An 11,122-nucleotide genomic window follows, 5' to 3' on the forward strand; every position below is an offset into this window, starting at 1 on the left:
GACACCTGACAGGCTTCGGGTGGGAAGGGAATCAGCAGCATGTTTTTCTGGCTGAGATGGGCCGTTCCTGGCAGGTTTGCACATGGTGCTGGCTATTGCAAGCAGCCCAGAGAAAAGGGAAATTGAAAGAACGCAGAAAAAAATAACAGAGTCCACGGTATTTGACTTCTGTTTCTTTTCCAGACTGATTATTTTCCAACACCAAACCAACCAACCAAACAAACAAAAAACCCATTCTAACAAAATTCAGCCTTGCTTCCATCCAGCAGGGCAGGAAACAGACAAGTACAGCTTACTTCCCTTGTTGATGGGTGATTACACATGCAGAACTGTAGAGACAAAGCCTGGGTCACTTTACCACAGTGCAGAATTGCTCTGTCCTTTTGGATCCTTTGTTGCTGCAAGACGACAATGGAAAAAAAATCTCCATTTAAGAAAATGGCTTATGGATCAGGCAAGATGTCTCAGTGGTATGGGTATGTCCTGTCAAGACTGAGGCCATGAGGTCATCCCCAGGACTCACATACTAGAAGGAGAGAACCAGCTCTGAAAGTTTTACTTTGACCTCCACAAGTGCTCTTTAGCATGTGACACCCCTCAACCACCAAACGCAATTTTAAAAATAAAATAAAAACGTTACAAATGATTTACATTATACATCCAAATAGGTTGGCATTAAAATAGTAGAGATTTATAAATAAATGTCTCATATAAGCATGCAAGATTCCTATAATTAACACTCTTGCTCATTCACCAAGAGACTTCTCTGAGGCTGTGTGGATCAGTGCAGTGCTGAATGAGAGGTGCTCACTCTTCTCAGCAGGTTTATAGTCTGGGTGGTCAAACTCCTTCAGTGATGCTTGAGATGAATGGGAGACTATGAACTGATGTGGAGAGTTGAGCAGGAGAGAAACACTAACTCGCTTGAATAGAATAACCAAGGTGTAATGTTTTAAAAACTATTTCCTTTGAGATTATAATACAATTACACCAGTCCCCCCTTCCCTTTCCTCCTTGCAAACCCTCAAAAGTACCCACCTTTTTCAAATTCACAGCCTCTTTATATATATATATATATATATATATATATATATATATATATATATATAGATAGATAGATAGATAGATAGATAGATAGAGAGAGAGAGAGAGAGAGAGAGAGAGAGAGAGAGAGAGAGAGGGAGAAAGAGATAGATAGATAGATAGATAGATAGATAGATAAAACATATACAAATACATAAATACAATATACTTTTTAAAGATGCAAACATAGATGTGTTTCTCCCTCCATGTAACATTGTTGCAATTATGAAAGGATGTAGTAAAATTCCAAGCCAGGAAGCCAGCCACAAGTCATATTCACAATGCTGATTTCAGGAACATGGTCTTCCCAGATGAGTCAAAACAATGAAAAGAAATCTGATAGCACCATCTTTCTGATGTCTCAGAAAAAATTCCATCCTATTTTCAAGATTTAATTTGAATAAAAATTTCTAATCCACGGCTTACTAGATTATCTTAAAATATTTCTTGGATTTATATAATCCTTTTTTGAGAGACAAATATTTTATTTATACACAAAGAATAAAAGAAGCAACATTTGGCCAAGAAGACAAAGAGAAGAAATGGAAAAATTAAACACCTGAGGGTGTCACAGATTCCTCAAAGTAAAAAAAGAAAAAAAAATCTGTACTTTCTGACCACTTTTGTTTTATTAAAAAAGATCCAATTTTTATCACCACATTCCATAAAATGTAACAATTTTTTTTCAGAAAAGTCACATTTACCTTTTAAAGCCATTTTTATCAGAAGGAAAATGTTTTTCAGGAAAAACCACTGTTCTTGACTTAGTATTGTTCCACTGGCTGTTAGTGTCTGAGCGGTCAGATTTTAGGGTCTGTATTTCAGGGGAACAGGGCCAAGTTTGGGCTTGCCTGCTCAGCAGGAGCTACACTTCACAGTAGATGTTCCAGGAGGACATGCAGAACAGATGTAGCTATAAAGAGGAGCCAGCTTCTACCCAGAGACACCTTTCCACATTGTTCAGGCCAGGGGTGGGTTATCGGAGCCACACAGCTCTATAACAGATGTAGTGGTTCAATTGTTATTAGTGAGTGTCTGTGCCATGATCGCAAGCACTCGAGGGTTTAAAAGAGAATTCAAGAGTACTGAGAGGAAAAACGAAACAAGTCTGTATACAGGAACCTAATATCTTTAAGTGAGTAGACAGTAAATTATTCTTTCTCGAGAAAATAGAAAATGTTAGTGGCTAGGACTGTGAAGACATCTTGTAATAGAGGGAAATAAAATAAAAATTGTTCAGGTACTTCTGTGTGCAATTAGAGCACGTCTTTCAGTGCCTTGGATGAATTCAGGCACACTGATGTAAAGAAGTGATATACCATGGAAAGTGCGATTTGGTTGGACTTTTGTCCTCATACATAACAGTTAGTCAATGGTGACTGTTTGCATAGTAATATTTGATATACTATGACTATAGTATAGCAATATTTAGAATAAGAGGTTTTCACATTTATCTACCATCCCCTTGCTTGGTCCATTGGAAATGAATTTTGTTAAAACTAAATTTTGTTAAAGTATATTTATTGTAGAAGAATATATGGATATTGGTTTATAAAATTATGTCAAATATAAAATGACAGAACCTTAGGCAGGCGGTGGTGGCACACACCTTTAATCTCAGCACTTGGGAGGCAGAGCCAGGAGCATCTCTGTGAGTTCGAGGCCAGTCTAGTCTACAGAGCGAGATCCAGGAAAAGCGCAAAGCTACATAGAGAAACCCTGTCTTGAAAAACCAAAAAAAAAAAAAAAAAAAGACCGAACCTGTGAATCAAGAGGTTGGCAGAAGCAGCAGAACTCAGCAAGCTTCGGTTTCCATTCCTTCTTCCTCCAAGTTTTACATGGGATACTCAGAATTCGCTTTCACTTCCAAGAGGCATCCGCACATGTTCAATGAGAATAACTGACTGTCTTGACTTAGGCTCTGGTTCGCAGATGCCCCATCAGCACAATGGCACCTCACTGATATCAGAAGCAGTTGATAACATCCCTCCAAATTATCTTAAGTTTCTTGTCCTCAACTGTATCACAAGTGAACAAAGTGGTGAAGGAAGCAAGTGTGTGAACTCCCTGTGGTGAGGAGGCCAGGCAGAACACGGCCGAGTTTGCTGTCAAAACTCCCCGCACGACCACGGAAGAACGGCTGTGAGTGACAGCTCATCCAGCCTCCACGAGCTCCATAACCCAAATGCAGGAAAGAACTGTCATGGTTGTGCCAGGCCCTTCCTAAAAGTTCTGTTGGGATGGATAGGGAATTGATATTAAATTATAGTTTCAATCCAAAGGATTAAGATTTGCTATCACTATCTCCTTGTGGTCTCAATGGGTCCATGCTGAAATAAAGAATTCAGGCACTATGAAAGCTCTTCAAAAAGGCAAGATGACCCTGGGCTACCAAGTGAGTTCCAGGAAAGGCGCAAAGCTACACAGAGAAACCCTGTCTCAAAAAAACCTAAAAAAAAAAAAAAAAAAGGCAAGATGACCAGGAAGGAACTTCCTTTTTAAAATGGTAAGCAGGTTATACTTAGTAATTTATATGTATATAAATATACACATATACATGTAACAACAATTAATTTAAAAAAAAGAAGCCATGAATGTGAAAAAGAGCAAGCGAGGCCTATGGGGGTGTTGAAAGGAAGGAAAAAAGAGGGATAGTGATTATGTAATTATATTATGATCTCAAAGCTAAAAATTTAAAATGGACGGTACAGTCTCTTATGAAACAAGTTTGTAATTATCGATTAATATTCAGCATTTTATATAACCTATGACCTCAAAATAAACCAGAAGTAATTACTGCCTTTTTTTAATCAAAAGGAATATATAAATTCATAGCAGCATTATTTGTAGTAACTGCAAACTGGAAACCAAAACAGTCAACAACAATGAAATAGGGGAATAAATTATGATATTTATCCAGTGGAATACAATAGAGCCACGAGAATAAATGAAATACAACTGAGGTGCAAAAATACAGGTACTTCTCATAAGAATCAATTTCATATTCAAAAGACTTCATGGATTCCCCACATGTAAGGTTCAAAAGAAGAAAACTAATCATTTGTAAAGATCAAAATGGGATTCCTGGAGGATAGTGACTAGGAATTCTAAGATGCTGATAGTGTTAGGTATGGGATAATATCCGTAACCTTTGTGAAAATTTATGGAAACTTTTGATATACTTTATAGAACCCATGTTATACAAGATTTTAATAAAAAGATAGTATAATCTGGATTTGATTAAATATGTCTTTTACTCTTCCAAATCCCCTGCATGTAAGATAATGCCCATAGGAAATACCTTGAATCCCTGAGTTGAACTATCTTTGTTAATAGTGGACATGAATTAAATAGAAATAGTATTATTTAGAGCAGTGGCTCTCAACCTTCGCAGACTGTCACCCTTTAATACAGTTCCTCATGTTGTGGTGACCCCCAATCATAAAATTATTTTTATTGCTACTTCATGACTATATTTTTGCTACTGATATGAATCATAATGTATATATCTGTGTTTTCTGATGGTCTTAAGGTGACCCCTGTGAAAAGGTCATTTGACCCCAAAGAGGTTGTACTCCACAGGTTGAAAACCACTGATTTATTATATTATGATTAATATATCTTAAAGAAGCCCCACAAAACCAGAAAAATATAAAACCAGAGATATTTGAACCAATAACATCAGGCTTTTATTAATCATTAAGAAAGGCTACTGTAAGGGAGAAAAATCTCATGTATACTGTACATGAGAATGTTCATTTTCCTTACACATGAGGCTTAAAATACATTTAGTATTCTGCAACATATCTATATTTAATAGTGTGATTTGGGGGTGTTGGATGATTCCTGTATGACTATGTCATACATTCATTAGGTAGTTGTGCCAGCCATCATCTTCTGTATATACTTAAAGATAATCATTCAGATTTGGTGTCATGGAAAGAAACTTTCAAAGTCTATTTGAAGAATAATTTTTAAAACTCGTAGCTGTATCAGAAAAATTTTACTTAATTCATTCTGATATAACCAGTAAAGTTCTCATGCTGTCCTTTCAGTAAAACAAGAAGCTGGGGGGAAATTTCAGAAGCTAACTTAGTACCTGAAACAGATGTAAGAAGCCCTGTGTTGTGAACACTTAAAAACTAAGCATCACTATTTTACATACCTCTATTAGCTTAAATAACTTAGAAAAATTGGATTCTATGTGTTTAAGTTTAAGAGTATCCTTTATTTAAAATTTTCTGGTTATGTGATCGAAAGAAGACTGTCTTGTACAATTTATGTTTTAACATCTCTGAATGAAATATACAATGACAATATAATAAAAGGAGTAAGGGCTCATAAATGTCCCAAGGACTATTTTAATGGGATCCACTGTACTACTGAAAATTATAGTGCTATTCTTTTAATCCTCAGACTTTAGAGCCACTGAGCTTTGACATTATTTCCATCTTATCTTTTTCCCTTTCATTTTCTTTTTATTTTCTGGTGATTTAAAAAGTATGAAAAAGTATTCTAGACTTGACATTTGCAATTAAATACCATGGCTCATTCTCCAATTATTTTACTGTAGGTTATAACAGCAGTTGATTTCTTCTTTTTGTAAGATGAGGAAACTAACTCTTGAATTTTGGTTCATGATAGCTGGCATTTTAAGCCAGTTTATTTTTCCAGCTCACAAATACTTTCCACAGGTACTTTACTGTGGTGTTCCATGAGCATTCCCATGGCAAACTTTACCTTCCCCAGCGTTAATTTTTTATAATAGATAGTAGATAATGAATAGACTGGCAAATATTTCCCAGAATCCCCTTTTTATTTGTTTAGAATAGTTTGTGTCTTCAGTGGAATTTTATTCAGCTATGTGGAAAAATGAAATAAAATTGTAGGTAAAGGGATAGAACTAATGTATTATACTGAGTGAGGTAACCCAGACCTGAAAAGATAAACATCGCCTGATTTCTTTAATTTGTGAATCCAAATATGCAGGATGAATTTATAACATGGAGTAATCATAGAAACCAGGAAAGTAAGAAGGAACCTCGGTGAGGGGTCGGGGGAGACAGAAGTCTTAGACAGGAACAGAACAGAACACAGTTCCTCTTAAAGGGGAAATAGGAAAAATTGGGGGTGAGCTTTAACTGGGGAAGGAAAAAGAGGGTGAAACACAGGGAGATGGAAGGAGAAGGGATAAATAACATTAAAAAGGCCATAGGGAAACATCATGTTTAACTAGAATTGCGTATAATATATCATAGTCAATGGTTTTCATTTATACACCATTCCCTATGAATCAAATTAAGTTCACTTCTGTTTTATTAAATGATGCTGTGTCTTTCCAGTTCCTTCTCCCTCTCAGATGTCATGTTTCATGTGTAAATTTTACACACACGTAAAATGTTATAATAGTCACTAGGGTGTGAGTTATATTCCAGACAAGCAGAAGGAATGAGAATGTAAGAACAAACAGAATACCAAAGAATAAAGTCTACAGCTTATAAAGCTGCCTGGAGGCCTACTGTGATACTCAGGGAATTTTATTTTCATGTAGCTGGAGTTTTCCTGCCTGGCCCACAGTCAGGGCAAATCTCTCTCACCCGCCAGTCCCAAGCCGCTCAAACCCGATCAAGTAAACACAGAGACTTATATTGGTTACAAACTGTATGGCCGTGGCAGGCTTCTTGCTAACTGTTCTTACAGCTTAAATTAATCCATTTCTATTAATCTATACCTTGCCACGTGGCTTGTGGCTTACCGGTACTTTACATCTTCCTTGTCCTGATGGCGGCTGGCAGTGTCTCTCCCTCAGCCTTCCACTTCCCAGCTCTATTTTTCTCCTTGTCCCGCCTATACTTCCTGCCTAGCCAATGACCAATCAGTGATTTATTTATTGACCAATCAACAACACATTTGACATACAGACCATCCCACAGTACTTCCCCTTTTCTTTTCTTAAAAAGGAAGGTTTTAACCTTTACACATCTCCAAAGTCAGCTTGGTATATTTGGGAATTTGGGCGTAGCTTCTCTTACTACTTCTTGCTGGAGGGGGGCGCTGTATCTTCTGGGGAAACAAAGAAAATTTTAGGATCATGGAGTAGTCCGTGAGGCTGTATCATCTGAGCCAGTTGTCTTGAAATGGTTCTGGATGTTGGATCATCTGGGCCATGGTGTCATCGGAGACCTTTCAGGTGGTCTTGGCTGGTCAAACCTGATGTGTCTTAATCTGGAACAAATCCATAGCCTCTTGCTTTCTGTGGAAACAAAAGAGACTCTTTTCCAAAGCAACATATCCTTACATCCAAATTTTGAAGTCAAAGTATCTTTAAAATATACATACTGGTTTAACTCAGCTTCCTTTACAATCAAATATCTCTCTGTAGTTAAGAATCCCAAAGACAACACAATCCAGACTCTCTGTGTAATAGTCATCTCTACGTGGCTTATTTTTTATATTACTTTTACTGTCTCTTTAAAGACTTTATTTTTTAAAACCATGTATTTGTTTCTATACTGTATATATCACCTTTTTTTTTCTTTCAAGCCTACGTATATTTTACATACATTTTAAACTATTACATCTGAATCTGTCTTATTGTGAATCTATTGTTTTAAGCTGCAGCCTTGTAAGCCTGAAACGGTGCTGGTGCTGTGGCTACTGGCTCCGCCCACCTCAGCTTCCCAACATGGCGGCGGTATGCTTACCGCCAGCTCTGGGAGCCATCGTGGGTCTATGCTTTTATCCAAGCAGCGTGTAGCCCAGAAACCTCTTTTTTTTTTTTTTTTTTGTACTAGCAAAGGCTAAATCCACAATGCAGCTTAATGTGCCATTTGCAGAGACTTCATTTCCGCCATACTGCAGGTCGAGCGCGCACGCCAGCAACCCGCCAGTAGCTCAAACCGGCAGCTGCCGCTCATTTGAGAGAGACAATTAGGAAGCTGTTTTTAGCTCCGTTTTAGAATCTTTTTTCTCAGGTTTTAGGTGGAAACTCTTGACACCACGTTGGACGCCATTTGTAGCTGGAGTTTTCCTGCCTGGCCCACAGTCAGGGCAAATCTCTCTCACCCGCCAGTCCCAAGCCGCTCAAACCCGATCAAGTAAACACAGAGACTTATATTGGTTACAAACTGTATGGCCGTGGCAGGCTTCTTGCTAACTGTTCTTACAGCTTAAATTAATCCATTTCTATTAATCTATACCTTGCCACGTGGCTTGTGGCTTACCGGTACTTTACATCTTCCTTGTCCTGATGGCGGCTGGCAGTGTCTCTCCCTCAGCCTTCCACTTCCCAGCTCTATTTTTCTCCTTGTCCCGCCTATACTTCCTGCCTAGCCAATGACCAATCAGTGATTTATTTATTGACCAATCAACAACACATTTGACATACAGACCATCCCACAGTATTTTCACTTCGATTCACTATGTTTTTTAAATACTGTGTGTGTGTGTCAGTGTGTGGGTTTGGGTATGTGAGTACAACAACCAAGAAGGGCCAGTTACAGGCAGTTGTGAGCTGTCTGACTTGGGTGCTGGGAACTCATCCTTGGTCCTCTAGAAGAGCAGTACTTGCTCAAAACCACTGAGCCTTGTCTCCAGCACCCAGAGAAATATTGTTAATACCATCCCTCTGACACCAAAACTCTAGCTTTAGTTCACCAGGATCCTGTGTCTCTTCATTAAACATACACCATAAAAATTCTATCAAACGAAGAAAGACGCGACTGGAAATAAATAAGGGAAATAGCAGACTACGCAAGCTTCTGGTGGCAAACCCCTCTCGGTGACACTCCCAGCTTGACAAATTTGGCTCATAGTGCAGATGAATTTTTTTTTTGGCAATAATTGCAGTTTTCTCTGAAACAGAAATGATGTGTTCACCGCTCTCCAGATGTACAACTCCCTCTGGTTAATTCCTACAAAAATGGCTTTCATTGTTCAAAAGCAAAACAATTGGAACAAGTTTTTGTGCCTTTGTGTTTATTGTTTCTGTTGATGAGAGGCAGTTTATCTACCCAGCACACACACTGCACTCTCAGAGCACCTTGTGGCAACACAGCTTTTTATTTTATTTTATTTTTTTTACATGTAAAATTGCATTTGCTAAATTTAGTATGAATGGCAGGATAATCCTCGCTAGGAAAGTGGATTATAAAGATAAAAGAAAGAAACATTAAGTTCTTTCCCCAACCAGTTCCAAATGTGACTTTACGCCTGTAACATCCCATAAATGCCAGGGCAATGGTACCAGCTGCTCTTGGCTCTCACAGGGCATGACGTTTGTTTCCTCTCATTCTGGCACTAGCCTTTACCCCAAAGGAAAGAAACTCTTAGAAGCCAGAAGTAGAAGGCATAGCTTTCCCTTGTTCTGTGGACAAAACCCTGAGATCTGATAGCTGTCTGTAGCACTGAGTTTTCATAAAACTAAAAGATAGGTGTAAACATATGCCAGATCCAGACATTAAAATGGGCTTTGGCTGTTTTCGGTTGTTATATTCTTCTGATATTTTTTATAAGTATGCTGCCCATGACTCTTGATAATAGGGCCCTAAATGGATTGAGAAATCTGAGATTTAATTGCCAGTAGTACTGACTGGTATGATTCATACTGTCCCATTGCTATAAACATATTCTTTACTCTTATTGTATTTTTGTACAGATAAAAACAATGTTATTTTGCCTTAACAAAGTTTTTTTAAAAAAATACCATTGAAGGAACATAAAAATAGGTATACATCTTATTTTATTTTATGGTCTTATTTTGTTACCTCACGCTAAAATTCAACATTTTCTAAGTCTTAACAGAAAAACAAATCTATAGTCCTAGGAAAGGCTGGGAATGGCTGTCTTGGACAGCATCCCACACAGCACAGTATTAATCTCTGATACTCAACCAAAAGCCACAGACCCCAGGAAGTACCAGCTTGATGGCTCACTGGGATGACTACCCTGAGAGCTTCCATTTCACAGCCAGCTCCTTCCCCCTTCTTTATACTTAGTTGAGCACTCTAAAATTCCTACTCCTTCCCCATTTCCTCTCCTTCCCCTCCGACTCCCTACTCCTGCCCCACTCACATCCTCAACTTGTTCTGCAGTGAAAAACAGATCCACTGTGTGCTGGTGGTGAAGGGTGGGAAAATCATAAGCCATCATCAGCTCCACGTTTAATAAAACAAGGTAATATTACTGTGGAATGTATTTCTGTATGCTGTGAATATGTGCTGCTCCAATTGGTTAACAAATAAAGCTGCATTGGCCTATGGCAGGGCAGAATGGAGCCAGATGGGAGATCCAAGGGAGACAGAGAGAGGAGAAAGGCAGCATCAGGAGAGTCGCTGGGAGCTGCCTCCACGAGAAGCAAGATGTGAGAGAGCAGGTAATGCCACAGCCATGTGGCAAAGCATAGCTTAATAGAAATGGGTTAATTTAAGATGAAAGAGCTAGCTAGCAACAAGCCTGAGGCATAGGCCATGCAGTTTGTAATGAATATTAAGCCTCTGATTGATTATTTTATAAGCGGCTGCAGGACCATGGATGGGAGAATCATCCGGACTGCAGGGATGAGCAGGACAGGAGAAATTTTTGCCTATGTAATTTGTTGACATCTTTTCTTTTCTTTGATTTTTTGAGACAGGGTTTTTCTGTGTAGCTTTGGAGCCTGTCCTGGAGCTCACTCTGTAGCCCAGGCTGGCCTCGAGCTCACAGAGATCCACCTGGCTCCGCCTCACGAGTGCTGGAATTAAAGGTGTGCGCCACCACCGCCTGGCTGTGTTGACATCTTTAAAGCAGAAGATATTTCAGGAAAGTTTTCAGAAAAATATCTATTTTTATCTTATTCTGACACTTAGAATATTTGATGCCAGGTATTTATAAATATCAAACCTTTATTTCTTCATCTATAAAATGGGTACAGCCATGCTGCCATTTCACTTCTCAATTTTTCCCCCTTTTTACCAGTTTGGTGGAATTATATATATGAAATTCTGGAAATAAAGCCATTCTAGATGTAAGATTTTTCCTATTTTGGAAGTTTACATTTGGT

Source organism: Peromyscus californicus, unplaced genomic scaffold (assembly GCF_007827085.1).
Source record: "Peromyscus californicus insignis strain IS unplaced genomic scaffold, ASM782708v3 Scaffold_11__1_contigs__length_118956290, whole genome shotgun sequence".
In the NCBI taxonomy this organism is placed as follows: domain Eukaryota; kingdom Metazoa; phylum Chordata; class Mammalia; order Rodentia; family Cricetidae; genus Peromyscus; species Peromyscus californicus.